Source organism: Maylandia zebra, linkage group LG9, assembly GCF_041146795.1.
Source record: "Maylandia zebra isolate NMK-2024a linkage group LG9, Mzebra_GT3a, whole genome shotgun sequence".
Lineage (NCBI taxonomy): Eukaryota > Metazoa > Chordata > Actinopteri > Cichliformes > Cichlidae > Maylandia > Maylandia zebra.
In genome coordinates this window covers 1,204,362-1,231,550 of record NC_135175.1, presented here as the reverse complement: position 1 = coordinate 1,231,550, position 27,189 = coordinate 1,204,362, and the positions used below count along the sequence as shown (strand labels likewise).

The 27,189-nt window shown below is 40.6% G+C and overlaps 1 long non-coding RNA gene across 1 annotated transcript; it reads left to right on the top strand.

The window, feature by feature from the left end:
• The first annotated feature begins 7,901 nt into the window (after positions 1 to 7,901).
• Positions 7,902 to 10,108, top strand: LOC143420210 (uncharacterized). The gene is made up of 3 exons (XR_013100027.1): positions 7,902 to 8,428; positions 8,545 to 8,648; positions 8,751 to 10,108. It is a non-coding gene; the product is annotated as an uncharacterized LOC143420210 (long non-coding RNA).
• Positions 10,109 to 27,189: the final 17,081 nt, after the last annotated feature.

The following is a 27,189-nucleotide window of genomic DNA, read 5'->3' as shown; positions in this document are numbered from 1 at the left end:
CACAGCCTTCCCGGTATGGGACATTTGAAGAACCTCCAGAGGAAGCAGTAGATACCTTTCTCAGCTTAGAAGCAGGACTGAGCTGCCTGTTGTCAGATGTGCAGTATGCCTTATTGATTATGAGTGGATTGTGTATCGCAGTGTTCAGATCCACATCAGGCAAATATGGTTTCTTTGATCCACACTCCAGAACACCCAGTGGTCTTCCTCTACTACTACAGTCACGTAATCGTGGTACAGCAGTGATGCTGAAATTCACACTCCTCAGTGACATGATTAAGAGGATCCAAGATTCTTATGAAATGATGGAGATATCACCCTCTTGTAACTATGAACTGAAGCCTGTGCAGTTCTACAGTATGAGCACAGTCAACCTGAGTGATACTATCACAGACACAGTCTGCAGACCAACAGCTGCCACTGCTGTGGCACCTACTCACTCTGATACAACTGTTGATGAAGCAAACTCCTCTTCTCCAAGGAGAAACACAACCACTGATCTTACTGAGATCTCTCCAATGTCTGTTTGTACACCACTGGAGAAACAACAAGAAGTCCGTATGACTCAGTTCACATCACACGAAGCTCCTCAAAATGAATTTACTTTTATAACTACCAAAGAACTATCGAGTGACTTTAATTTCCTTCCATCAAATGATGTTTTTTCCTGTCAGTCAAGGACTGCAATAAAAAATGGTGCTAACTGTGATCTTTCTGATACAGTTATACAAAAAATCTATAAACTGACAAAAGTTAATAAACAGCAAAGGCGCAAAATGAAAAGAAGATTAATGGCATCAGACAAACCAAGAAATCAGAGAAAAGAAAACCAAAAAAGGAAAGAACGACAAAAGTACGCTTCAAATAAAGATTACAAAGAAAAGAAGAAATCTTCTACAAGCGAGGCATATAAAAACAATCCTGAAGTTAGACAGAAACATCAACAATATATTAAAAGACGCTACTGTGAGAACGATGAATTCAGAAAGAAACAACAACAATATATTAAAAGACGCTACTGTGAGAACGATGAATTCAGACAGAAACAACAACAATATATTAAAAGACGCTACTGTGAGAACGATGAATTCAGAAAGAAACAACAACAATATATTAAAAGACGCTACTGTGAGAACGATGAATTCAGAAAGAAACAACAACAATATATTAAAAGACGCTACTGTGAGAACGATGAATTCAGAAAGAAACAACAACAATATATTAAAAGACGCTACTGTGAGAACGATGAATTCAGAAAGAAACAACAACAATATATTAAAAGACGCTACTGTGAGAACGATGAATTCAGAAAGAAACAACAACAATATATTAAAAGACGCTACTGTGACAATGCTGAATTTAGACAAAAACAAAAAAACTATATCACTAAAAGGTATCAAGAGAGCCCAGATTTCAGAGAGAGACAGAGATCTCGAGTGACTCAGCGTTATGCACGTGATAACGCATTCAGAGTAAGACACAAACAACTAATGAAACAACTAATGCGAGACAGGTATCAAAGTAATCTTGCCTTCAGGATTATGCACAATATGAGATGTGCAATGAAAATAAAAAGGAAATACAGATGGGTGAACAGACAAACCCAAGAGAGTGACAACAGTGTGATCAACGAGGCCATATCTGTGTTCAAATCACAAATCAAAGCTGGACCATCATACCCATGTACTGTATGTTTCAAGGCTTCATTTCCAAACCAAGTACGACCCTGCAGAAGGTCAAATTATGTCAAAAACCCACATGTAGTTACAACATGTTTGACAGGAAAGTTTGTTCATGTTTGTGATGAAAACTGCAGAAATGAGCAGTGCAATGTTCCCGATGAGAGAAAGAGAGAGTGGATTTGTCACACCTGCCACGATCATCTTAAAAATGGATCCATGCCAGCACTTGCTGTTGCCAATAAGTTGGATCTTGCTGATATTCCAGCTGAACTTTCTGATCTCAACATACTGGAGAGACATCTCATAGCCAAGTGCATACCATTTGCCAAGATCATTCCTCTTCCCAAAGGCAGACAAAGAGCAATTAGAGGAAATGTGGTCTGTGTCCCATCAGAGGTACAGGAAACTGTTGAAACACTACCTCGATTGAGAATTAATTCTCAGGTCATGAGAGTAAAATTGAAGAGACGCTTGTCTTACAAAGGTCATCAGCTGTTTCAGACTGTAAGCTGGTCTAAACTTGTGCAAGCACTGCATAAACTCAAGCAGATTCATCCACAGTATAAGGATGTGAGCATCAGAGATGATGCTGAGCTGTGTGATCCAACTCTTCCTGATGAAGATGATGAGGATGATGATGATGAAAACATGAATGAGGACGATTATGATGAGGCTGATTTAATGGAAATTGACAGCTGTGAGAAAAATGCACTGAGTGAAGCACAAAATATAAATGAACAGGACATTGACATGTTACCCTGTGATGGTGAACAATCGCATGAACAGATGAGAGATGATTCAGAGCAAGCAGATGGACTGACTAATGGTGGTTTTGCACTCGAGTCCTGTTTGCAGCCCCCTGATGTGGCTGAGGAGATATTATGTTTCAGTGAAGGAATCTACTCTGTTGCTCCTGCAGAGAGAAACAATCCAATAAGTTTTTTCAAAACACCTAAACTGGAGGCCATGGCCTTCCCTGTGCAGTTTCCTACAGGCCAAAACACACTTGATGAAAGAAGGCTGATCAAAGTATCCCCCAGTGGGTATTTCAAATCAAGACTTTTCTGCATTGATGATCGTTTTGCCAAAGACACAAACTATTTATTCTTTGCACAGTTTGTGACTGAAATACACTTGGCTACATCCAGCATGGCAGTACAGTTAAGGAAGGCAAAGCCTCTGACCAGAGATGGTAGAAAAATAACCTCAGGCATGTTACAAGATAAACATGAGGTGGAGAAACTGGTGCGAAATAAAGATGCAGTGAGATTCATGCAGCCTCTGAGAGGAACCCCAGCCTATTGGGAGAAAACAACAAGAGATCTTTTTGCCATGATCAGACAGTTGGGAACTCCCACGTTCTTTTGCACATTTTCAGCTGCTGAAATGCGCTGGCCTGAAGTGATCGAGGCAATAACAAGGCAGCAAGGTGAACAAGTGAATTTTGAAGGACTCGACTGGTCAGCAAAGTGTGACATCCTGAGAAGCAATCCTGTCACAACAATGCGCATGTTTGACAAGAGAGTTGAAGCATTATTCAGAGATTTACTCTTATCTCCCGCAGAGCCACTTGGCAAAGTCATTGACTACTTTTACAGAGTTGAGTTTCAGCACAGAGGAAGCCCACACATACACTGCCTCCTGTGGGTAGAAGGTGCTCCTGTGTTTGAGGAGGATGATGAGCAAACTGTTCTTGATTTTATAAACAAATACATCACAGCTCAGCTGCCTGATCCACATAAACAACCCGAACTGTACAAAAAAGTAACAGAAGTGCAAAAACACAGTAAGAACCACACAAAGACATGCTTTAGGAGTTTAAGCTCCGGGTGCCGTTTTGGTTTTCCCAAACCACCCTGCAATGAGACAATGATCACAAGACCCAGTGAGGATGATGCACTGGAAGTAGAAACGGCAAAGAACAAGCTCAGACCACTGAACCAGCTGCTGAATGAACCTGAAACTGCTTCCATGAGTTTAGAGCAGCTCTTGGAAAGATGCAAGTTGACACATGCAGAATATCAGAGATACCTGAATAAAATGAACATGAGGAGTACGATCATACTAAAGCGTGATCCAAAAGACTCTTGGATAAACGGCTATAATCCACATCTGCTTGAAGCCTGGAACAGTAATATCGACATAAGCTTTGTTTTAGATGCTTTTGGTGCTGCAAATTATTTAATGAAATATATATCAAAAAAAGAGGGCGGGCTATCTGAGTACCTGAAAACTGTCATTGAGAACTCCCATAAGGACAGTGTAAATGAGTGCGATGAAATGAGAGCCGTCATGCAGGCATATTCAAAGAAGCGAGAGATCAGTGCACAGGAGTGTGTTGCTCGTGCATGTGGTCTTCACATGAAGCAATGCTCACGTGCTGTAATATTCATTCCAACTGATGATAATCCTGTGAAAATGAGTCGTCCCCTGTCAGTTCTGGACAACACAACACCTGAGTCTTCCAATGTTTGGATGACATCTTTGAATGACAAATACAAAGCCAGACCTGAAACACCAGAGTATGAGGAGATGTGCATGGCAGACTTTGCTGCTACTTGCAGGATTGTCTATGGCCAACAGAAAAAAGGTAAAGATGTTTTGCCCCTTCTCAATGAGATGGGGTTTGTGCAAAGGCGCAAAAACAATAAGCCTGCTATCATCAGATTTCACCGCTGCTCACAAGAAAAACATCCAGAGCAATATTACGGAAGACTGCTTAAACTGTACCTTCCTCATCGTTCAGACCACGAACTGAAAACACCATCGTTGCCAACCTATCAGGCTTTCTATGGTGCTGGCTGTGTACAGCTACCAGGTACTGACCATCTTGAGTACGTGCAACACATTGTCAAAAGAAACAGAGAAAAATATGAGAAAAACAGTGAGGAGATCGAGAGCGCTGTTGAGGAATATGAGCAGAACAGAGGTGTGACTGACGAATGGTGTAATCTGGCACCTGAATCAGATCTCGTAAGGTTGCCACTTGTCGAACAAGAAAGAGAGCGAGACAATGAAAATGAACAGGAAGATGTGCCCGACTACAGCCGTCAGGCTGATGCTTCAACAGAAGTCAGAGCCATCAGGGAACCCCCTGCTATTGATCCCACATTGTTACGTCAGATGTTTCAGAATCTGAACAAGAAGCAAGCCTGCATATTTTATGCAGTTAGAGACTGGTGCATTAAAAGAGTCTGTGCTCTAAATCCAGAGCAGTTTTTCTTTTATATTAATGGTGGTGCTGGAACAGGAAAATCACATCTTATCAAATGCATCTACTCAGAAGCATCTAAGATACTGAGCAAAGTGCCCAGATATGCAGACGACGTTGACATATCAAAACCCACCGTCCTGTTAACTGCTTTCACTGGGACTGCAGCTTTTAACATTTCTGGAACAACACTGCATTCTCTTCTCAAGCTGCCTAGAAGCTTAAAACCTCCCATTCAGGGACTTGGCAATCAGCTGGATGAAGTCAGATCAGAACTTTTGAATGCTGAAATAATCGTCATTGACGAAGTGTCTATGGTGTCAAGACATCTGTTTGCATATGTAGATGCAAGACTCAAACAGATCAAAGGGACTCGGAGACCCTTTGGAGGCATGTCAGTCATTGCTGTCGGAGACTTCTATCAGCTACCCCCAGTGCGACAGTCTAAACCTCTCTGTGTGCACGACCCGTCTGAGATCGACCTGTGGCGGGAGCATTTTCAGATGATCACTCTGACTGAGATTATGCGTCAGAAAGATGATGTTGTCTTTGCAGAGATGCTGAACAGAATTCGTGTGAAAGGAAAGTTGGATGAGCTTTGCGAAGCAGATAGAAATTTGTTGTCACAGGCCATAACTGAACCAGCCCTTTGTCCAACTGATGCGTTGCACATTTTTGCAACTAATAAAGAAGTGGATGCACACAACTCTGCAACACTGGCTCTGCTCCACACTCATATCATTGACATCCATGCAGATGATTATAGAAAAGATCCTAGAACTGGCAGAATGGCACTTCAAGACAGACCATTGAAAGGAGGTAAAAACGAGTTACCAGACACACTGAAAGTTGCAGAAGGAGCTCGTGTCATGCTCACCAGAAACATTGACATACAAAATGGTTTGGTTAATGGAGCTTTTGGAATACTACTTAGAGTAGTTCACTCTGAAAACGACCAACACATCATCAAGCTTGGACTTAAAATGGATAATGAGACATCTGGAAAGAATAACCGCACACCAGCAGACGACATGGTGTACATTGAGAGAGCAGAGGAGAATCTGAAGCAGAAAGGAGTGGTACGAAGACAGTTCCCAGTGAAGCTGGCCTTTGCATGTACAATACATAAGGTACAGGGTATGACAACTACATCAGCTGTTGTCTCTCTTAAGAGCATTTTTGAGCCCGGCATGGCCTACGTAGCTGTCAGTAGAGTGACGTCTCTCAGTGGACTGTATCTTCTTGATATGGAGGAGAAAAAAATATTCACCAACCCAGAAATCACTGCAGCGCTTGAGAACATGAGACAAGCCAACCTTGATGACATGATGCCTCTTCTACACGTGAGGCAAACACTGAGCAGGTCAGAGGTTTTCACCATTGTTCATCATAATACAGAGGGACTGCCAGCTCACATTAATGACATCAAAAGTCACCATGAATTGTGTCTAGCAGATGTTTTGTGCCTAACAGAAACACACCTGCGGGGCTCTTTTGTCGCAGAGAGTCTCCACTTGGAAAATTACAATTTGTTCAAACGCAACAGACACCTGTCCTACACAAACTTTCCCCAGATGGCAAACAGAAGTGGTGGTGGAGTTGCTGTTTATGTGAAAAGTGACATTCAAGTGCATGAAAAACAGTACATCCATAATGTAACTGACCTTGAATTTCTGGCTTTAAAGGTTGAAGCACCAGTCAGTGCTCTGATTGCAGTTGTATACAGACCTCCAAACTACACTCTGAGGCCATTCCTGAAAAACCTGGTAAGCCTATTAGACTCATTGGAGATCATGGACTGTCATCCCATCATAGTTTGTGGTGATTTTAATGAGAATGTTTTATCCAGTGCAAACAAACCAATCCTGGAGCTGTTTGAGTCTAGGGGATACGCACAGGTCATCACTGCCCCTACCACAGAGAAGAACACACTGCTTGACCTAATTTTCATTTCTCAGTCAGTTCGATGTCTCCATTCTGGAGTCATGAAGACATACCATAGTTACCATGACCCAGTATACTGTGTATTGTCCTGTGATGATTCATGATCTAGATCTTTGAATACAGTAAGTAATATCTATATTTTTGAATGACTTAAGAAAGTAGAGCGATGCTTGAACTCCAGAAAGAAGTCCAGACGCTTTTCTTTGTAAGCTCCTTTGACTACGATGACCTGGATGACTGAGAACCTTCACAGACATAAAGTAGAGCGATATTTAAAAGTTGACGCCCTGCATTGCAGTATAATGTTTGAATTGTTTACATAAAATACAATTACATGAATTAAGTAATGATATCAGTAAAAGATGACAATTTTATTTATTACAGAAAATCTAAAATTCACTAACAGTAACCTATAAATGTCAGAAAAATCAAATATAGCAGTTTAAAATGAATAGTGTAGGCATATCCTCTCCGCAGCCAGGCTTCAACATCCTGCCAGGCTGCCCCAGTCTCACTGTGGCTGGGAGGGAGGGAGGGTGGACCAGAGGATTGCCTACACAACACATAAATGTTCAACAGCTTCTTCATTGTTTCTGAGAGAACAATAATGACTAAAGGTTGCTTTTTAAAAAAACAAACAAACAAACCTAATTACAGCAATAATGACAGTTAAGCCACTTTATGTGTGCCTCTATTTTGAAATACTATTTACAAAAATGTTATTATTTTGGTTTGTTATAAACTTTAAACTTTTTCAAAAGTATACGATTATATTTTTGGACCAATTTTACTATGAAACATAAATTTTTATGAGCTTTTATCATGTTTCTGGCCAGTGCAATCATCAGGGTGGGTCTGGGTTGATAACTGCACATTTCTGGCCAGAAATGTTTCAGCAGTGTTACATATGTAGTGCATATGTTACACTTGCTTTCTGTTACCAGCTGATACCCTACATTTGTATAGACATTGGATGGTGTGAGGTTGGGGAGTTGAGTGGGAGGGGGGGGGGGGAGGGTACGGTGGGAGTTGAGGGGGGGGGGGGGGTTTCCTTTCCTGTTAGGTTTCCTTTTTTTTTCTTTTTTTTTTTTTAAGCAAGACACAGTCCTCCTGTGTCTTCTCCAAGCTTCACATGTAAAATCCAACAATGTGAAGCACATAGCAGCCAGAAACTGTAATGCCACAGATCAGAGAAACTTCATCATCACCATCTTCATCGCCATACGATCAGAGCGTGAGACTTCACATCTGGAGCACAGGAGAGATTCTGTGATAAGTCCTCCTTCTAGCTTGTCCCACAAGCAGCCGGTGAGATTTACTCACAACAAAAAGGGTTAATGACATAATTTTCATGAAAACATGTGTTCATTCTTTGTGAAGTGTTTAAATTGTGTTTTCACTTGACCTTAGGAGTGTTAGAGTGTATTGTAATGTCTGTACTCAGGTGTTTCCCTCTGTGATCCATCCCCTTCAGAGCTGAGACACTCAGGACTGAACAGACGGCACAGTTTCTGTGACTGAGCCTCCAAAACACCTTCTTTGAAACCACTCATGATAGAAGGGCTTCATATTTGCAGCAGCACTACTACAGGTATTCAGTTTATTACAGGATGTGTTTGTTTCTTAGGACCAGCTCTGAGTGCACACTACCTAACATATACACCTTTCTGTTCATTACAAACCCACTACTCTGGATCATATGGCCAGTTGGCAGGAATGTTGCTGCAGGAAAACATCCCTGGAGATCACCATCATTGTCAGACTGACTGTGCCTCCTCTGTGCAGTGTCAAGATCCTCCCTAAATGAGTGTGTAAGTTAACATTTTCATTATTTTATTCCCTTTGACAAGACAAGTATCACTGATATTTACATTTACAACTACATATTCCTGTTTTCTGCTCTTCTTTTAAAGTCCTCAGCTATCCTGCTTCTGTGCTGCTTGCCACACATCAAACACTGGCCGGATGACAGGGAGGATCCACTCTGAAGTCACTGGACATGATGAGGATCATATGGGACTTTATAGTTTCACAGAAACGATGTGCTCTGTGATTACAGGTTTTAAATGGACATAATGACTGCCTCTCTCTGATCAACAGGCTAAAGGATTGTTGTCATTGTTAGTGCTCTGTACAATGTATGCTTATTTAGTATTTCATCACAGAGCAAACCTTTTTTTCTTTAACATATTTTTATTTTTTTATTTGTGGGGATAGGTTAATTGATTAATCCAAATTGTCACTAGGTGTGAATGTGCGAGTGAATGTGAGTGTGAATGGTTGTCTGTCCCTGTGTGTTGGCCCTGTGACAGACTGGCGACCTGTCCAGGGTGTACCCCGCCTTTCGCCCTATGACAGCTGGGATAGGCTCCAGCGCCCCCCGCGACCCTGGAAAGGATAAGCGGAAGCGAATGGATGGATGGATGGATGGATATTTTTATTTTGTTCTAATGTTGAATTAACTGTGGGGATTTTTTTTAAGTGGGCACTCGGGATGTCATATGACCAGAAATGTGGTAACTGGAATTCAACAGTATGGAAGAAAAAATCTGCTAAGAACAAAACACACACAAAACCCCCCAAGAAAATTCAAATTCATTCCATGTAATCCAATCTAAAACATTTTAAACTGCTGAACAGCAACACAAACAGCGTTAAAAAACAGTGTTAACAGAATGATTATGATGATTTTGTACCAAAGTTTCAGGTCACATGGCACACCTAGTGTGTAGTGTGGGGTATCAGCTGGTAAGTATAGGTTTTTTTTTTCATATTTGTGTCCTTAGAGTTCAGATAGATAAAGCCTTGTGTATAATAATTAGTCATAACCACAACTCAAAGTCAGGGACTAACTAATTTTGGGACTTTGTGTCTGAGCCCAGGTTAAAACAATGTGTAAAAAAGCATTTAGTGGCATGGCTGAACAATGCTGTATTGATACTTATTTATCCATGTTCACAAAAAGGACTAATGTGTTTATTTGATTATTTGCATGTGTTAAACTGTGTCACCACCTTACGCTTTCATTTGACTTTACTCAAAAATCTCTATACAGTTCTCTTTTACCACTGTGTGGACTCTGTTTACATTAAAACATAAAGAAGAATGAGTAATAAAAAGATGTGTAGACAGATTAAGTAGACCGATAGAAACAGCTGTTCAGCCATGTTCTAAGAAACCAACACAATTTAAAGGTTCAGGATTGTGGTTTTAAAAGTTGAATTTTCATGTATTTCATATCTTGCTTATTATTTTTATTTACTTATTTAATTTAGTTATTTTTATTTATTCTACTAGTCCTTTTCAGAAAGAAGCTGTAAAATATGACTTAAGATTTTTATGTTATTTTCTATGACATACAAAACAAATTGATGTATGTAATACTATTAAACATGATATACACATGTGTATATGTCTGAAAAACATTATGCTGTATATTAAAGTTTGTATTTTCTCCAGAATTTTTGTTCATCTTTTAAGTTCATTTCAATTAGAAGAATTTGAACTTTTAATATTCATTCAGAGGTTTTCTGACTCTAAATTTTCTTTTGTCATTACTCATCTTTTTATTATTTACATTTTAAACATGTTTAGCTTTTTTCCAACTTCTTCTGTGTGAACATCAGCTTTCAAAAGTTCTGCACTTTTGTTTTCAGGTGAAAATTTCTGTATTTTCCAGCTCATTCAGAATTTTTAACTTAACATTCAGCAATTAATTCATTTCAGTGCATACATTCAGATTCAAGCATTCACACTGCAGTTTCTTCAGAAAATGCACTTTCTAGTTTTCTCTTTAGCACTTCATGGATTTCATAAGCAACACACCTTAGTTGCTCTGTGGATTCTTTTAAAAAGCAGTTAAAAACTTTTCTTTTCAAACAAGCCTTTTGTTGATCTACGTATTTTATAATCTTTCCATTCTTTACATTTGATCTTTTACATTGTGTATAATGTCTATTGATTGTATTGTTTATTTTAATATTTGTGTACAGAGCTTTGTGACTGCCTGTCTGTGAAAAGCACTTAATAAATAAACTTTACTTACTTACTTTACTTGTTCACACAAAGCATAAAGGTGAAAAAATATATATATATACAGTGTTATCTTCATTTGAGATTTCAAAAAGTATTTGCGGCTCCCAGTGTTTTCTTTTGCGTGGAAACCGGGTCCAAGTGGCTCTTTGGGTGTTAAAGGTTGCAGACCCCTGGCCTAGGGGAATCATGTATAATGTAAACAGAATTGGTCCTAGCACTGAACCTTGTGGAACTCCATAATTGACCTTAATAAAGCATTACTGTGTTTTATTCTACTTGGATCCATTTGTGTTAAGACGGGTTACTTGCTTGGGCCCATAGACCTTATATGCAAGCCAAACAGATGAAAAAATGTTGTTACTCATGACTGAAATGTGCTATTCAAGTTCCAGGAAGGAGTCAGCCTCACTACTTTCCTGGAGAAAGCTGAGACCAGGCAGCCCTTCCTTCTCTGCATTGGTGAGCAAAAGAAGAACATTCAGTGGTTCTTCATCGTTGTAGACCAGAAAGCTATCCCATGTGATCCTCCAACTTCAGTGGCTGCTTTTGATGGGCTATTCAAAGCACACTTTGTCTTCAGCCTCTCATATGATGAAGCTCTTTCCAGTTTTTACACCTTCATTCAAATCACAATCTACAACATTGATGTTGGAAACACAAAAGAAAGACCTTGAGTCAAGGAACTGAGAGCCCGTCTGCTGCGAGACCGTTAAAATGCCCACAAGGTCCACACGCTTGTAGGAGGGTTTAAAAAAACTGTTTGACAATGTCCAAATGCTTTGTTTGAAAAACATACCACAAAAATTGTTCAGCCCTTGTCAACATTTAAAATGTCATCATGGTTTATATCCAAACAAAAATCTGCGTTTAAAATGTGGAGAGCAGGGATGTTTTTCGTCTTTTTGTACTTACAGTGGCTTTAGAAAACATCTCCATAATGCACATAGTCGTTGTCAAAATAAACATGTAGGGATGGAACAGGAAGTTGTCCAACAAACACATTCTCAAGGAGACTTTTTTAGTGATCAACCATCTACTTCTGCATCTATATCACAGGTTCCCACTGTTATTTCACAGGACTCGCTTGTTGGAATGTGTGGATCTACTGTTGCTCACTTCTGGTCTTACTGAAAGTGCTGTTCAAACAATAATTTGTTCTGTTCAGAGTCAAGCAAGAGAAGCAGTACTCCAAACATTTTTCCCTGATAGTAAGGAATCAGACATTTACAAAAGAGTTGAGCACAATTTAAACCAATTAGATAACCCCTTTTCAAAATGTAACACTGAGAAAAAAAGACAGAAATATTATGATGAAAAATGGGAAATTGTTGAGCCTAAATAATTTGTACTTGGTGTAAGATTGGATACACGTAGACATAGAACTACAGGTATTTGTCAGAGACAAATACATGTATGTGCCCATTTTAGGTACGATAAATTTAATTTTCAAAAATAAAGAAATTAGATAATGCTTCTTGCATGAGAAACAAACACAAGCTGGGTTATACAAAGACATTAACAATGGATTATATTTCCAAAACCATCCTCTGTTTTCACAACAGCAACATGCTCTACAGATTATACTGTATTACGATGATTTTGAAACTGCCAACCCATTACATTCGAAGAAAGGGATCCACAAACTGGGCTGTATGTATTTCACTATAAAAAAAAAACTCCCACCAAAGGTTAACTCTGTGCTGATGAATGTACATCTAGCTGCTCTTTTCTACACAGAAGACTTAAAGAAATATGGTTTTGAAGAAATACTAAAGCCTTTGATGGATGACTTGAACATTTTAGAAACTATAGGTGTAGTGGAGATATTGAAGATAGGCACGGCTGTGGCACTGACTCAGTCTTTGAGCACTACGGTCACCCCGGTGTGTCGGCCAGAACACCACTTAAGGCCAAATTGTCCCAGAGTGCGAAAGAAGGAGGGAGCTTGAGGTTCCGTTTGAGGCACTTTATTGTCACCACTTAATTTCTGGGGTTGTAAACACAGCGGGTGTACATAACTGTGTGTCTGGGTGTGTGTGTGTGTGGTTTCCTACAAAGGAAATAAACAAGGGAAATAACAATAAATAAAGAGAATAGACAAGTCAAATACTCAAATATAAACATAATACAACATAGTTAACATAATCAAATATAAAGATCAGAAAAATATAGTACACTTCAATCTGCTCACACCATGCAACTAAATAGCATTAGTGCGAGGTTAAGCAACCGTCAGTACACAGGAACTACTTCCGATAGTTATACAAAATAAAAGCGTCCCCCATTATAATCCGCTATAATGCTCTTATTGTGAAGGGCAAGCGGGACGCCATACTTCCGGTCGAACTACGTTTGCTATTTTCTTAATCCACGTACCTAATTGTTCGCTACAAACTCCGCTACTTCAAAGTAAACAATCACAAGCATCACATACAACATACAGAGAAGGTCTGATAACACAGGAACGACATTATGGACATACGAGTGACCGTACATGCGTCAAGAACCGGGGTAAGCTAACAACATAAGTTAGCATATGAAATGAGGGTGAACTCACGCGTTGCATGCGTGGCCTACTGCTCCAACTATGGACTGCATTAGCTCCTAAATGGTAACGTACTACAGTACTAACACAAACAAAGGCAGAATATAACACAGGTCACTACTTACTTGTCATTTACGCACACCTAACATGCCCCAGGAATCAGTGCACCCCCTCCAGACCAACACTGCCCATCCGCCATTAAACTGCCCCACCTTACTAACCGGATGATGTCACTAGAAGGTGGGCTGGCCCAAACAGACAGAAGACCGAACATTACATGAACCTATATAAACTTATAAACACCAGTAAAACTATTTTATGAACTTTGGGGCCTTTTATACAATAGGAATCCTGCTTCCCTTTACTGAAGAGCCAGTGTTTGGTTCTGTTGTTCAAGTTACATGAGACAATCTTGCTTTAAATGGCTTACTAGGTTGTGTTGAATCGTTTAGTACAACACATTGGTGTAGGTTTTGTTTAGTAAACAAGGAAGAAATTCAATCTGTGTTTAATGAAGACAGTTCTGACCTTGTTCTGTGCTCCAGAGGACTTCATATTGAACACTGTAATGCATTAAGTGTAGACCCTGCTCTCTCTTCCGTCTATGGAGTTAAAAGATCTTGTGTGCTCAGTTCATTGGAATATTTTCCAGCACTGACAATTATGCAGTTGATGTAATGCATGATTTATTGGAAGGAGTTGTGCAGTATGAGCTCAAACTTTTTTTTGTAAATGGCCTGTATTTGTACAGCGCTTTACTAGTCCCTAAGGACCCCAATGCGCTTTACACTACATTCAGTCATTCACCCATTCACACACTGGCGATGGCAAGCTACATTGTAGCCACAGCCACCCTGAGGCGCACTGACAGAGGCAAGGCTGCCAAACACTGGCGCCACCGGGCCCTCTGAGCACCACCAGGAGGCAACGGGTGAAGTGTCTTGCCCAAGGACACAACGACCGAGACTGTCCGAGCCGGGGCTAGAACCGGCAACCTTCTGATTACAAGGCGAACTCCCAACTCTTGAGCCACGATCGCAAATACATGATCAAAAATGGCTACATCTCCATTAGCATGTTACTTGACAGGATACAGATTTTTAATTGTGGTTTTGTAGAGTTAAAAATAAACCAAGTGGGTTAAAAATAGATGATAACAGCAAACACTTAGGTTTAAATGCCCTTCAGTCATTATGTATCCTACACAATACTCCACTCATTTTTGGAGACATAGTTGAGCGGGACAATAGCTACTGGAATTGTTGGAATTGTGTTGTCCCCAGTCCTTACTGATGGCATGATATGTTACTTGAAACATCTGATCTGTGATCACGATAACATGTTTAAAAACTTGTTCCCTGGTAGAAAATTAATTTGTAAACACCAATGATTCACTATCCAAGGTGTATTAAGAAAATTGGCCCTCTTATCAGTGGCGTGTCTAGAAAATCTTTGTTGGGGGGGCCAGGTAGGGGCACAGATTTGGAGAAGGGTGGCAGATGTAATTGGCAGATAATGTTTAAAAAAGATTCTACCAACCGTTAACCATAATTCAATAACCCTGTAAACCTAATAACCAAATGCACTTTTAACTCTTATTAGAATGAGATTTTGACCACTACGGTGCAAAGTTTTTAGATACTGCGTTGATAAAGTACAAGAGATACAATCAGTGCTTTGTCAGTGTTTACTCAGCATTCAAGGACAGCAATATTTGCATAGTATTTTTACTGACATATAGTGCACATATGTTTTGGGCAAAAACATTTTTGAATATTAAAATACGAACATTTGTAACAAACAATTGACAAATTAGCCAGTTCCAATGTAAAACTTTATCTGCCTGTTAAAAAAAGAAGATAATCTTCTCACAGACTGGTGTTTGATTTTGAAACAGGAAAAAAGTGGGGAAACAACTGAAAAGACTAACATTTGAATAAAACCTGAAAGCAAGTAAATACTTTCTATGCTGCCTTATGGTAAACTTTGGTAATATTGATAAAGAACAACACTGGCTGATGATGAAATACAGTCAGCTGGCATGGTGACACTGCCAGTATTAACCTGCAGGGCTGGACTGGGACAGAAAATCGGGCATTTTGACTAGAGACCGGCCCACCAGGTATTAAAGCCATAAAGACTTTGAATGAAAACAAATGCTGTTGTGACAGTCCCATATGGAAAAGAAATAGTAAAAACTTATATGACTTAACTCATGAAAGTGGCCACTTTCATGAGTTAAGTCATATAAGGCTTACATGATTTACTCATGAAAGTGGCCACTTTCCCATTACTTTCATATATTGTTTTAGTAAGTATCCAAAACATACAAGATTCATTATATAATCTTTCAAGGGATCTTATATCTGTTTTTACTCTTGTATGCTTTTCATACAAGTTTGACACAAGACAGATACAAACTTTATAAAATTTATATATATCTTTTCCATATGTACACTGTCTTGTTGGTATATGTATGATTTCTATACATTTTACGTCAGATAAAAACTTTGGTTGTAAGATTTAGATAATTATTTAATAAAAGCGAGATATTTTAAATGAGAATAAGAAAGAAAAGTATTTCTTTGTGCCCCCCTCTCCCTGTTAATGCCTACCTGGCCCTCCTGGCAAAACTTTGCTAGATCCGCCCCTGCACAGTTACCAGCTGTCAGCTGCTTAGAAAAGGATCCTGGTGTTATTTGTCTCTCAGCAACAGTTCATAACTTCAACTCATTCATGTCACCTAAAAGGTAAACCTGTTTCTCCATCACCTGTTCAGCTCTGATGATCCAGTAAGGACATCTCCTGGTTTCATCTTCATGTTTCCCTCTCACCACATATCCAAACCGACATCAAGACCAGCAGCTTTACAGCTGTGGTTCCAGCAAACATCAGCTGATACTAGAAATTAATATTAAATAAATTCTAACAGCTGATCAAGCTTAAACGTGCTGCTGTTGTTTAGCGCGACATCTGCTGGTTTCCTCTTTCTGGCGCAAAGTGGGCGATAAACAAACAAGAGAGAAAAGCCGATCAGCTGATCATTGATCAGTTTCATGATTGAAATAGCAACAGGAGAGGGAGGGGAGAGAATGAGAGAAGAAGAGGCAGCTGTGCAGCGTAAAGACAGAATAACTCCAGCTTTGTGTCTTTTTCCATTCTAGCTAAAATCCGGGACAAACTGCGTCTCTTCTCAGCTCAATACGAAACGTGTAATATTTTCTCTGAATGAGGGACCATTCCATTTTTTTAAGGAGCCGTGGCAACTCTACTAACTAAACGTATGAATAAAATAAAGTTCACTATCAGTAACATCATAGCACCCACCCAGCTGTATAAAAACTCCGTCAAGCTGGCTAGAACGCAGTACGAGTTATTGCAACTGACAGTAAAAAGTCAGCACAACGAAAATAAACTCCACCTGAACTTGGTTTATATCTGACCCAGATAGAATGCAGGTCATAACTTCTTACCTGAAGTTCAGTTCACCTGACACTCGGACCGGTGGCTGCCTCGGGGCTCTCCTCCTGCCTCCCCTTCCCTCATCCACCTGCTGGCCTCTGTGGAAGCCCCGCCATAGCCACCACCAAACAACTGAGTTATTTTTACACATTGACCTGCATCTGGCCAATCCACTACCTCTCATTGTTCATGCCCTTACAAAAATAAATAAAAAATAAGTCACCGGGCATATGCCCGGTATGCCCAATGGCCAGTCCAGCGATGTTAACCTGCAACCAAATCTGCAGCTCCATACAGCAATGTTATGACTTAGATGATATCTTATAACTCATAACTCTTATGTTAGCTGCCCTCAGTAGCATACTGTCTGAAATATTCGACGGCTGCAATAATTCTTTAAGTGTTATTTTTTCCTTGGTATTCTAATTTCACCGAAGTTTACTAAACTCAACAAACTTAATATTACTTACCGGGACATTTATTCTGTCCTCATTTTCTTTCACCGAAAAATTGTTTCCTGCAGTGCCGTCTTTCGTGCTTGGCTCTCCTACCTTTGCTAACGCGCATAGCGCAGAAGCCGATGCTGCATTCACTTACACTCGGATATCTGAGCTTCACCGTGAAAACATAATCGGACATTTGATATTTGATTGAATTTTATTGTTTTGCCTTTGGGGTGCCACCTGGGGTGGCCAGTCTGGTTGGGGGGGTGGCCTGTGCCCCCCCAGGCCACCCCGTTGGACACGCCACTGCCTCTTATCCACACAATTTCTTTTAAAAAGGCCGTCAAAAATTTTAAAAACCTTACAAAATCTCTAGTAAAGCAACATCAGGTTCAACTGGCCTTTTACAATGAAAACTATTGTAATAAAAGGTTTTGGTCCTTTAAAATTAAAAAGAGTTAATAGCATTGAAGGTGGACATTTATTGTGCGAGTCATTAAATGCAGATTCATGTGTAAATGTTTCAACTACAAATTGGGTTAGAAATTATGGCACTGAATACCAGGTTGGCTTGTTTTTATGCACTGGAATTGCCAGTGATCTACCAGTCTTTAAGATAATTTGCTATATCATAATACATAAACAACATGCATTCATAATAGGCTGTACTGTCAACACCTTATACTTTGATGAACAGTATCATGGATACTGTATTGAACAAAAGAGTAATGAGCATGCTGTTATTTGCATTGACCAGCTCACCTATGTCAGACCCTTTGATAAGCAATATTCTAATGAAAGTGGGAACATATACATTATTCCATATTGTTACATGTTTTAGAAAATGTTTTGAAATTGTGGTACATATAAAAAGAAATGTTTTTCAGAAAAACATTGGGTCTTTTTAATATTTTTTCCCAAGGAATTTCTAAAAGATCAGAACAGTAAAATTTACACCTTTAAGAATTAATTAGAAGATGACTCTTATGTAGTTAAAATAAAATACTCTGTGAGACTTCATATATACACTCTCAACACTTAGTGTTAATGAGTGTTAAATTATCAACTACAGACAGGTTTGATATTTAACACTAAATCAGAGTTAATGTACTTTCCAGTTAAATTAACACTCACTGGTGTGGACCTATGTAGACACTTTAATAGTGTTGAAAATCAAATCTGACAGTGTTAATTTGGGCATGCTGTGTAATTATATATGTAAGTAATCGCCGGTGTTGTAAATAAAACGTTCTGTTTGCACAGTACAGAGTCAGCAAACATGACACCAGATTTTTAAGATTTTTATATTCCCAGTTCATGAGGACAGTCTTCTTAGTAATGCATAAGGGAGTGAGACCCATGTGGACTGTATTCATCTCTGTAGTGACTACGTTCACACTGCAGGCAAAGCGCATCAAATCCGATTTTTTTGACCCTATCCGATCATGGTGTGACAGCGTGAACGGCACAAATCCGATATTTTCAAATCCGATCTGGGTCACTTTCGTATGTGGTACTGAATCTGATACATATCTGATGTTTTAGAAAGCGACTGCCGTTTGAATGGTCATGTCGCATTAAATCCGTCTTTTACGTCACTGACACAAGACAGATGCCAGTTATTAGCGCCGGAGAAGACATCATGAACGTTTCCTGGCCATCCATGTCAGAGAAACTGTTGGGAAGACAGCGCTGGAGAAATGTGAATATTTTATTTATACTGTATAATCTACAGATTTTGACAGAAATCTGCAACTATCCTTTGAAGCACCGCTCCTCTCCAAAACGGCAATAAGGATCATTGTTAGGCCATATGTAAATAACAAAATAACTTTATAACTAAAGTCAGAAACAAGTCTTTACATTAAGGGCCATTAGTCAAACAATACCGTTTGGTCTGGGTCTACACAGAGCGCGTTGTGTGTGACGTCTTCCTTTGCGCATGCGGGCCGCTTTGAGGGTTCACACTAGAGCGCGTTTGCTGTCACATTTTATTTGTAGTGTGAACAAGCAGACAAAAAAAAATCGGATTTGATCAAAAAATCGGAATTGAGCATTAAGACCTGCAGTGTAAACGTAGCCTAAGTCACCCAACAAGCAAACTGAAGTGGAGGCTGGAATGTTACATTTCAGACACTTTGATATGTCTTCACATATCCAACATCAAAACCTCTGAACTGGTGGACAGAACCAAAGAGTGTGGATGTGATTGTCAGGTGTATTGCCTTGACAGTTTAAGCAGTTGTTAGACGACGTGAAACCCATCGTCAACATCTGTTGACCTGTATAGTGCATTATATGTAGTAGAGTGCACTAATCAATTTAAAGGTTTTTAAACATATTTAAGACCAGACGTTGTGGTCCAAGCTGATTGATTAATCTGCCTCCCAATTTGCAATAGGAAAGGATGTTGATTCATCTATTTTGGTGTTCTGTATATTTTAGGCAGTAATTTGGGGGTTTCAGATTGAGGAATTGCACCTCATTTGGTGGTGTTTGCAATGTGACTTAATTAAGCTTACATTTCTTTTTTTACTATAGATTTAATTTTTTGTTATTCTGAAAATCTGTTCTTGATAGTCCCATACTGTATAACTAATCTCTCAAATGGAATAAAGTCTGTTCCTTCAAATATATGTTCCAGGTATTTAATCCCTTTACAACTCCAGTCTCCAGTCTTTATTTTTGTGGAATAAATGACATTTCAAGTATTGTAATCTTTACAGGGAAAGACAGCTTGTTAAATATTGTGAGGATTAGGGGATCGGGTTTTTATGAATTTAAAATTCAAATTAATCTGTGGTTGTACTGAAGAAATTGTGGCGGTCAACAGTGGAACTAACAGTTCTAGATTGCTACTTTGGCATGATTCTGGCTATGTTTAGCACAGGTGACTGAACCACGTTGTCCTTGTCACAGTGGGATTGCTCAGTGATGAGTTTGAGGCTTTTTGGAAGACAGTCTGAAGGCTGCCTCGTGAGAGCATGTATGGGGCTAGCCAGAAAACGTCCAGCCTGTGAGAAGCTTCATTGATCTCTGTATTGCTCTTCATGGCCATCCCCCTCATCCATTCTTCCATGAATTGAGCAGATCCTCTCATTCCTCACCACTTTCATTGTTCCAGCCCAAGGGTATCATCTGTCTGAATGCCACTTGGCACCACCCAACATGATTTGTAGCTGGGCAAACATTTAGCTAAATCAGTCCAAATCTAGGATAACATCCTGCTGTTGCAATGTTTGGGTGCTTGTAAGTAGGTATGGCTCCGGAGAAAACAGATCCTGTTGGCCAAATATTTCCTCAAACTAAGGAGAACAGAGCCAAGGGTCACTACAAAAACCTGATGAAAGGCAGCTCAACAAAGGCAACACAGGTCAAGAGTATTAGATTTCACTTGGTACTGTTCTTTTTGCACATCAGGTTTTGTCTAAAAACCTTCAATTAGGCAGGATAAACACCCTACTGCATGCAGAGAAAAACACAGAAAATACAATATTGTGCTATTAGTAGGTATCACTGCAGAGATTTATAAGATGATACACTTAATAATAGGGCTGGGTATCGTCACTGATTTCTAGAATCGATTCGATTCCAATTCACAAGGTCCTGAATCGATTCGATCCACGATTCGATTCAATTCGATTTGAATCTGGGAAATTTTGCCTCAGACAGTCAGAAATATTATAATTCTGATCAGTACATTTACATATTTTTGTATCTATAGAAAGGAAGCTGACACTTTCCAGACTTTATCAAAGGTGTGAGCATCACAGCAGATGTCTTTGTGTCAAAGTAGCTGAAGATAAAACATGAAGGTGATTTTCCTGGCCTGGGATTTTATAAAAATATTCTGTAGTACATCAAAAATAAAAGAAAACCAGTAAGCAACTTATGACATTACCTCTGAAGTTACAGCGGTTTTATTAGAGACACGGCTAAGCGTTTGGCATTTTGTATAATTTTAAAAAGTTAAAATTTGTTCAGAAGCCTATTGAACGGCAGAAATTATGTTTTCTTTTCGGAAGTAAGTAAAAGGAAAAAAAAACATCGGCAACAGCGCTGTAAGTAACGGTAGTCTTGTGCGTAACAAGCAAGCGAATAATGCAGAAAACAGATTTCGGGAATAGACGGGAAACTGTTCTTGAAGTACAGAGAGAGAGAGAGAGAGAGAGCTGTGCATGAAGTGTGATTTTATTGTGGTGGAAGCAAAACAGCAAAAGTAAGAGGGAGTCCATGACGATGTTTATGTGAAGCTTAGTTTGGATCTTCTTTTTCTGCTGGTTCGGTCAATATTGTTTAGAGAGAGATAAAACTAACAGCTTTAGAATCAGTGCAAAAAGGGCGTAAACACAAAGCACGGAACGTCGAAACATCGGAATCAGCGAGCTGTCGGGTGAGAAAGGCGACTGATCTCACTGATTCTGATCCGCGGGTCCGGGCTTTGTGTGTACGTCTTTGTGCAGAAGCCGTGTACCTGCTCTCATTTACTGTTTTAAATGTTTGGTGGTTGTCAAAATTTTGTGACGTTTCACCTGAGATTGTGGAATTTTGGGCAAAATACATTTATATAAAAAAATCGATTCAGGATATTAATGAATTGATATCACGTTATCCAAGCCAGAATCGATTTTAATCGATGAATCAATTATTAAAACCCACCCCTACTTAATAATATTATTAATGTTTTTATAAAACCAAATGTTGATTTTTTTTTAAGTAACCTGAAAATGTATTGTTATACTGATATATACTTATATATGATATCGAATATGTTATAGAATGTACTTGCATCATAAGTTTTTTTAAAAATCCACTTTTTACATACAGTGCCAATTCCCCCCAAAACTGAAGGAAAATGGAAGGCTAGAAAAGAAGCAGCTGGAGCAACAGTTTGGTTCACCATTTTGTAAAAAACTGTCAACAAATTGTCAGTGCAGAGTTCAAAAGCCTGTATCTTTGATGGCGTGGAGTTCTGTTAGTGCCAGAGGTGGGACCAAGTCATTGTCTTGCAAGTCTCAAGTAAGTCTCAAGTCTTTATCCTCAAGTCTCAAGTCAAGTCTCAAGTAATGTCAGGCAAGTCAGAGTCGAGTCTCAAGTCACTGGTGTAAAAGTCCGAGTCAAGTCACAAGTCTGAAACTTTGAATTTCAAGTCCTTTCGAGTCTTTAAAAAAAAAAACGAAAAAATAATGTTGCAGTTATATGTTAGGTGTAAATAATAGACCATGTGTTCTTTTTTTAAATCTGTATTGATCTCATCACCTGATGAAACAAGTAACTTACAAAATATGCACAAACTAATTCTGAAATTGCACCTTGCACAGCTCAATTAAACTTTGCTGCAAGAATAGTCTTCCTCTAAATTACAAATTCACAGAATAAACATTCAGTGAAAAAATGCAAAAGCAGAACTTCCTGTTGAAACAAAAAGTGCTGAGATTTCCGTATGTACAAAACAATGAATGAATGATATATATATATATATATATATATATATATATATATAGATAGATAGATAGATATATCTATATCTATATATCTATATCTATCTATATATATCTATCTATATATATATATATATATCTATATATATATATAAAAAAAACACCCAGCACGCCCCTGCGGGCGGTTTATCCTTCAAGCTCGGGTCCTCTACCAGAGGCCTGGGAGCTTGAGGGTCCTGCGCAGTATCTTAGCTGTTCCCAGGACTGCGCTCTTCTGGACAGAGATCTCCGATGTTGTTCCCGGGATCTGCTGGAGCCACTCGCCTAGCTTGGGAGTCACCGCACCTAGTGCTCCGATTACCACGGGGACCACCGTTACCTTCACCCTCCACATCCTCTCGAGCTCTTCTCTGAGCCCTTGGTATTTCTCCAGCTTCTCGTGTTCCTTCTTCCTGATATTGCTGTCATTCGGAACCGCTACATCGATCACTACGGCCGTCTTCTTCTGTTTGTCTACCACCACTATGTCCGGTTGGTTAGCCACCACCATTTTGTCCGTCTGTATCTGGAAGTCCCACAGGATCTTAGCTCGGTCATTCTCCACCACCCTTGGGGGCATCTCCCATTTTGACCTCGGGACTTCCAGGTTATACTCGGCACAGATGTTCCTGTACACTATGCCGGCCACTTGGTTATGGCGTTCCATGTATGCCTTGCCTGCTAGCATCTTGCACCCTGCTGTTATGTGCTGGATTGTTTCTGGGGCATCTTTACACAGCCTGCACCTGGGGTCTTGCCTGGTGTGATAGACCCCAGCCTCTATGGATCTTGTACTCAGAGCTTGTTCTTGTGCTGCCATGATTAGTGCCTCTGTGCTGTCTTTCAGTCCAGCTTTGTCCAGCCACTGGTAGGATTTCTGGATATCAGCCACCTCCTCTATCTGCCAGTGGTACATACCGTGCAGGGGCCTGTCCTTCCATGATGGTTCCTCGTCTCCCTCCTCTTTCTTGGGTTTCTGCTGCCTGAGGTATTCACTGAGCACTCGGTCAGTTGGGGCCATCTTCCCAATGTATTCTTGGATGTTCCTTGTCTCATCCTGGACTGTGGTGCTGACACTCACCAGTCCCCGGCCCCCTTCCTTCCGCTTAGCGTACAGCCTCAGGGTGCTGGACTTGGGGTGAAACCCTCCATGCATGGTCAGGAGCTTTCTTGTCTTTATGTCAGTGGCTTCTATCTCCTCCTTTGGCCAGCCTATTACCCCAGCAGGGTACCTGATCATGGGCAGGGCATATGTGTTGATGGCCCGGATCTTGTTCTTACCATTCAGCTGACTCCTCAGGACTTGCCTGACCCTCTGCAGGTACTTGGTGGTTGCAGCCTTTCTAGCGGCCTCTTCATGGTTCCCATTTGCCTGCGGGATCCCCAGGTACTTGTAACTGTCCTCTATGTCTGCAATGTTGCCTTCTGGTAGTTCAATCCCCTCAGTTCTGACTACCTTCCCTCTCTTTGTTACCATCCGACTACACTTCTCCAGTCCGAACGACATTCCAATGTCATTGCTGTATAGCCTGGTAGTGTGGATCAGTGAATCGATGTCTCGTTCACTCTTGGCATACAGCTTGATGTCATCCATGTACAGGAGGTGGCTGACAACTGCTCCGTTCCGTAGTCGGTATCCGTAGCCAGTCTTGTTAATGATCTCACTGAGGGGGTTCAGGCCTATGCAGAACAGCAGTGGGGACAGAGCATCTCCTTGGTAGATCCCGCACTTGATGGTAACTTGTGCTATGGGCTTGGAGTTGGCCTCTAGTGTTGTACGCCACATCCCCATTGAGTTCCTGATGAAGGCTCTTAGGGTCCCATTGATCTTGTACAATTCTAGGCATTCCAGTATCCAGCTGTGGGGCATTGAGTCATAGGCCTTCTTGTAATCAATCCAGGCAGTGCACAGGTTGGTCAGTCTGGTCTTGCAGTCTCGGCTGATTGTTCTGTCTACCAGTAGCTGGTGTTTTGCACCTCTGGTATTCTTGCCAATTCCTTTCTGTGTCCCGCTCATGTATTGACCCATGTGCCTGTTCATCTTAGCCGATATGATGCCTGACAGGAGCTTCCATGTAGTACTGAGGCAGGTTATTGGTCGGTAGTTGGAGGGGACCGGTCCCTTCTTGGGGTCCTTGGGGATCAGGACCGTCCGGCCTTCAGTTAGCCATTCTGGGTGTCTTTCGTTAACTAGCAGCTGGTTCATTTGTGCTGCCAGACGCTCGTGGAGTGCAGTCAGCTTCTTCAGCCAGTAGGCGTGAACCATGTCGGGCCCTGGTGCTGTCCAACTCTTCATACTGGAGACCCTTTCTTGGATATCTGCCACTGTGATGGTTACTGGACCCTGTTCAGGGAGGTCGCTGTGGTCTGCCCTCAGATCCTCTAGCCACTGAGCATTGCCGTTATGGGTTGCATCCTTCTCCCATATGCTCTTCCAGTATTGCTCCGTCTCCAGCCTTGGTGGTGCTGTTCTCTTATTGTTCCCTTGCCACTGAGAGTACACCTTTGCTGGTTCTGTGGAGAACAGCTGGTTTATTCTCCTGCCTTCTATCTCTCTGGTGTACCTCCTCAAGCGGCTGGCCAAGGCTGTGAGTCTTTGCTTGGCAGTTTCCAAGGCCTCAGGTATGGACAGCTTGCTGTATTTCTTAGGCACCTTATTTGTCGCACCTTTCTGCAACTCCGTTAGTTGGCTAACCTCCCTCCGTGCTACTTTGATCTTGCCCTCTAGCCTCCTTCTCCATGGAGGGTACTGCCCCTTGTGGCTGTTCAACTTGTAGCCAAGCATCTCACTGATCACTGCTGCCGTATTGTAGATCAGCTTGTTAGTGTCGGTAATCGTGGTTGTAGGTATTGCCCGTAGTGCTGCATTAACATCATCTAGCAGACCTTCTGAGGGTTATATATATATAAACAATGAACAAGAATGTGCACTTTAACTTATTTCAGTTCACTATTAACTATTCTGCATTGCATTTGCAAAAGACCAAATTGGCCAAAAGTCTGTCAGTCATTTGTGCACGATGAGGCCGTAGAATGATGCCACCATAGCTGAAAACTCGCTCCACAGGAGCACTACATGCAGGTACTGCCAAAACTCTGGTGGCCACATGAAACAGAGAAGGAAGAGTCTGCATGTTCATTGCCCAGAACAAGAGGGCGTTCTGTCCATCAGCAATATCCAGGTAGTGACTTAGCTGTAGAGCTGGACTCTTCCCCACATCCTTCTTCTGCCTCTTACAGTAAGCAGCAAAGAGTCCTCCATCTTCACAGTCCTCTTGATGTTCCTCACCAGGAGTCACAAGTTGCTCTGACTTTGCAGGATCTGCCGCATCTTGCAGGATCAGATCTGGCAAAACAAATTAACAACAGCAAAAGAGCCTTTATTACAATTTTAGACAAAAAAAAATACAGAAAAAATATAAACTATATTCAATCTTTACCTTTAACTTTTTGTGTCACCTCTGTCTTTATGTCACAACTGCCCAACACATGGTGTTCCACCCACAACAGAGAAAATGCTGGATCCAAAGCAGCTGCTTTAAGGTACACTGGATCTGAAAAGGGGGCAGTGATCCCATCTTCTGCTCTAGACATTCGCACACTGATAAAGATTCCAAGAAATCTTTTGTTCAAAGATGCTTGGAGGCTCCTGACCAGACCATTCAGGAAACGGACTTGAGGCTTCAGTTTCTCAAGGTGGTGATTGAGGGACAGCACGGATGGAACAACAGCACTAATCGTGACTATTTTCTCACCTTGTGTCAAATCTGTTGCTTCTCCAAAAGGCTTCAAGATGTCCACCATCTCCTTCAACAGGTTCCACTCTCGTGTTGTGAATAATAACTCCTTGTGCCCAGTCATTTCAAGAACAGCACAGAGTTTTAGATGTTCACATTGGATAACTGCCTTCACTTGTCTCAGTGTTGAATTCCATCTTGTGATTACAGCAGCAGGGATCGCTTTCTGTTCACCAAATTCAGCTTCAAACACATCTTTGAATGTTGTGCTTGTGTGCAGTAGAGAGCTGAGCTTAGATAACTTTGAAAGTGAAGGAGATGCCACTTTGGTCTCTGACAAACCATCTTTCACCACCAGCTGAAGTGTGTGCGCAAAACACTGCAGGCGCTGTGTCTTTGCCATAGCAGCACCTACTGTTTCCTGATCTTCCAAGGTTAAGTCATGCCAGAGCTCTGGGTCGTCAAGATGATCACCATCATCATGTTCCTCAGCTTGCTCAGTGGGGAAGCACACAGTGAATGCTTTCCGCATATTGGCAGCATTGTCACTAATAATATAGTCTAGTTTATCTTTAATGTTGTATTCGTCACATATAGCTTCAAATTTCTCACAGATTCTTTCACCAGTGTGTAATCCTTTGAAGCGGTCA